The sequence below is a fragment of the Aquarana catesbeiana genome, linkage group LG03 (genome assembly GCF_042186555.1).
Source record: "Aquarana catesbeiana isolate 2022-GZ linkage group LG03, ASM4218655v1, whole genome shotgun sequence".
Taxonomy (NCBI): Eukaryota; Metazoa; Chordata; class Amphibia; order Anura; family Ranidae; genus Aquarana; species Aquarana catesbeiana.
The window spans coordinates 675161196-675165672 of NC_133326.1; positions in this window are offsets into that span (position 1 = coordinate 675161196).

Consider the following 4477-nt stretch of genomic DNA (forward strand, 5'->3'; position numbering starts at 1 on the left):
GGCTTTTTTTTTCTTTTCGTGGCGTCCTCTAGAGGCGCTGCGGTACAGTATTTAGCCTTCTGTAGAGTTTTCAGGCTGTCTCTAGAAAGGTTGTAGAGGGCTTAGGCTGCCACTAGGGGCGCAGTGGTATCATTTTACGGCAGTCTCCAGGGGTGTTGCGGTGGAGTCCTTAGGTTGCCTCTAGGGGAGCTGTAGTATAGTCTTTAGGCTGCCTCTAGGGGCGCTGTAGTACAGTCTTTAGGTTGCCTCTAGGGGCGCTGTGGTATAGTCTTTAGGTTGCCTCTAGGGGAGCTGTGGTATAGTCTTTAGGCTGCCTCTAGGGGCGCTGTGGTACAGTCTTTAGGCTGCCTCTAGGGGAGCTGTAGTACAGTCTTTAGGTTGCCTCTAGGGGAGCTGTGGTACAGTCTTTAGGTTGCCTCTAGGGGAGCTGTGGTACAGTCTTTAGGTTGCCTCTAGGGGAGCTGTGGTACAGTCTTTAGGCTGCCTCTAGGGGAGCTGTGGTACAGTCTTTAGGTTGCCTCTAGGGGAGCTGTGGTACAGTCTTTAGGCTGCCTCTAGGGGCGCTGTGGTACAGTCTTTAGGCTGCCTCTAGGGGCGCTGTGGTACAGTCTTTAGGTTGCTTCTAGGGGCGCTGTGGTACAGTCTTTAGGTTGCCTCTAGGGGCGCTGTGGTACAGTCTTTAGGTTGCCTCTAGGGGTGCTGTGGTACAGTCTTTAGGCTGCCTCTAGGGGCGCTGTGGTACAGTCTTTAGGTTGCCTCTAGGGGCGCTGTGGTACAGTCTTTAGGCTGCCTCTAGGGGTGCTGTGGTACAGTCTTTAGGCTGCCTCTAGGGGCGCTGTGGTACAGTCTTTAGGTTGCCTCTAGGGGCGCTGTGGTACAGTCTTTAGGCTGCCTCTAGGGGTGCTGTGGTACAGTCTTTAGGTTGCCTCTAAGGGCGCTGTGGTACAGTCTTTAGGCTGCCTCTAGGGGTGCTGTGGTACAGTCTTTAGGCTGCCTCTAGGGGCGCTGTGGTACAGTCTTTAGGCTGCCTCTAGGGGTGCTGTGGTACAGTCTTTAGGTTGCCTCTAGGGGTAAACGATATGTAAACAACGTTCAAACCACACATGTGAGGTATCACCACAAACGTTAGAGCGAGAGCAATAATTCTAGCGCTAGACTTCCTCTGTAACTCTAAACAGGTAACGTAAAAAAATTTAAAGCGTCGCCTTTGTGGATTTTTAGATACTGAAGTTTGGTGGCATTCCATGAGCGTGCACAATTTCAGTGTGTGACATGTTGGGTATCTATTTACTCGGCGTAACATCATCTTTCAAAAAAATTGGGATAACTTTACTTTTTTTTGTTTTAAATTACTGTGCAAATACCATGTGTGATAAAAAAGGAACGACCACCATTTTATTTCCTAGGGCAAAGATGGCGAACCTTGGCACCCCAAATGTTTTGGAACTACATTTCCCATGATGCTCAACTACACTGCAGAGTGCATGAGCACCATGGGAAATGTAGTTCCAAAACATCTGGGGTGCCGCAGTTTGCCATCACTGCTGTAGGGTCCCTGCTCTGCTGGGATCTGAGTAATTTCCTAGCAAAAAAAATGCAGATTTTTACATGTAGGAGAGAAGTGTCAGAATTGGCCTGGGTAGCAGGTGGTTAACCACTTCCCGCCCGGCGTATATAGCAGAACTACGGCCGGCAAGTGGTTCAGTTATCCTGACTGGGCGTCATATGACATCCAGCAGGATAACATGCGGGGGCGCGCGCCCGCAGCGTGTCAATCTGACACGCCGCATCTCCGATCGTGGTAAGAAGCCTCTGACACAGGGCTTCTTAACATGTGGTCAGATGTGACCAATCACAGCTGATCATCGCGTGAACCAGGAAGTGCCGGTAAACGGCTTTCCTCGGTTCGCGATGACAGGGAGGGTCGATCGGCGGCTCTCCCTGTCAGAGGGGGGGGATCTGTGCTGATAATCAGCACATTGATTATCAGCACAGCCCCATCAGAAGTGCTACCACAGCTGCCCGTAAGTGCCCATAAGCTGCCAAGTAGTGCCCCATAAAAAAAACAGATGACAGTGCCCAGATTAGTGCCCAGCAGTAAAACCTGTCAGAACCTCATCAGTACTGCCTATCAGTGCCACCAATCAGTGTTGCATGTCAGTGCCGCTTATTGGTGCCCATCAATTCTACATATCAGTGCCAACCCATCAGTGCCCGTCAGTGAAGGAGAAAACAAACTTTTATAACCAAAACTAAGAAAAACTTTTTTTTTTTTTTTTTTTCAAATATATCGGTATTTTTTAAATTTGTTTAGCAAAAAATAAAAACAGCAGAGGTGATCAAACACCACCAAAGGAAAGCTCTATTTGTGGGAAAAAAAATGATAAAAACGTAGTTTGGGTACAGCGTTGCATGACCGCGCAATTGTCATTCAAAGTGCGACAGAGCTGAAAGCTGCAAACTGTCCTGGGCGGGAAGGGGCGAAAGTGCCCCGGTATTGAAGTGGTTAAAGATTGAAAGGTGGTAAATGTGCCTTTTATTCTCCCCCATACAAGATATACCAACAGCCAGTTCTAGATAAATCCGTACTCTATTTAGCTCTACCCACTGGACCATCGCTTTCAACCGGCGTTCATCCAACGCACCATGGCCTCAGGTTCTGAACCGTATGGCAAACATCAAATTATCAGAAAGAATACACCACTGTCCACTACTGTTATTCTACTTAAGCACATCTACAGATCCTTTCCCGCAAATGTTATATAGACTTATAATCTAATATATGTATTTTCTCATATGATATGTCTCTTTACTCAGATGCAGGGCTTTTTTTCTTGGAAAATAGGTGCAGGAACCCCCCCCCCCCCCATCTGAGTCACCCCTTGTCTCTGCCCCCTACCCACCTCTGACCACCGTCCCTTGATTCCACCCTCTACCCACCTACCAGTACTGCCCCTTTTAGAGAATACAGAACCAAGTATCGTTTTGTGGTGCCAAATCATTTATATGGAACATGTTATTGATAAAAAGAAAAGTGGTAAAATAGATCCCCTGCAGTCAGCAATAGATCCCCACACAATAGACTCTCCCCAACAACAATGGACTCCACCCCAACAACAATAGATTCCCTGCAGCAACAGTGAACTACCCACAACAAAATATCACACCCAGTAACAAAATATCCACCCAAGCAACATTAGACCCCCCCAGCAGCAACAACAGATCTCCCAGCAGCCAGCATCAATAGATCCTCCAGCAGCCAGTAAAAATAGACCTCTCCCTCAACAGTAGATCCCTTCCAGCAACATAAGACCCCCCCCAGCAACAATAGATCCCCCATCAGCAACAATAGACCCTCACACAAAATCCGATCCCCACCAGTGACAATAGATCCCCCATCAGCAACAATAGACCCTCACACAAAATCCGATCCCCACCAGTGACAATAGATCCCCCATCAGCAACAATAGACCCTCACACAAAATCCGATCCCCACCAGTGACAATAGATCCCCCATCAGCAACAATAGACCCTCACACAAAATCAGATCCCCACCAGTGACAATAGATCCCCCATCAGCAACAATAGACCCTCACACAAAATCAGATCCCCACCAGTGACAATAGATCCCCCATCAGCAACAATAGACCCTCACACAAAATCAGATCCCCACCAGTGACAATAGATCCCCCAGCAGCCAACATCAAGGGAACCTCCAGCACACCCCACACCCTATGCTATTACATACATTCAGTGCTGGAGGTGCCGGAACTGCGTCCCCCCCCCCCCCCCCCCCCCGCGTTCCCACTGAAAAAAAGCCCTGCTCAGATGTAATGTATAATGTAAATGACTCTCTCACTTGTACATCTTCTACCACTGTTAAAATCTTGTACTATGACCTTATCCATAATAAAAATCGCTTGTAAACAAAAAGATTGGAAGGTGGGGGAAAATGGACTTTGTAGGCACCACTGATAAAAAAATAAGACGGTTTTTATTTGTAACAATTCACATATAAGTTCTAAAAAAACAACAACAACATATAAAAACAATACTGTAGCAGCCTACAGTTTTGAATACTTGATATCACCAAAATTGGCCGCTTGAATCAGGGAGATGGGGTCAGACCACCCTGATACCCAAATCACGGCTGTAAAGATTTAAACTGTAGCATGAAAATGAGCTCTACATGTTTCACCGGAACAACTTCATCAGGAGCTTGTATACATTTTCTGTAAATACAGTGTGTGTGTGTGTGTGTGTGTGTGTGTGTGTATATATATATATATATATATATATATATATATATGTGTGTGTGTGTGTGTGTGTGTGTGTATATATATATATATATATGTGTGTGTGTGTGTGTATATATATATAAAATATGGTGGTAAAATTTATAATTTAAACAATGTATTATAATAAACTGAGTAACCATTCTGTGTGTGACATACGGCGATCCAAAAAATGCATCCAA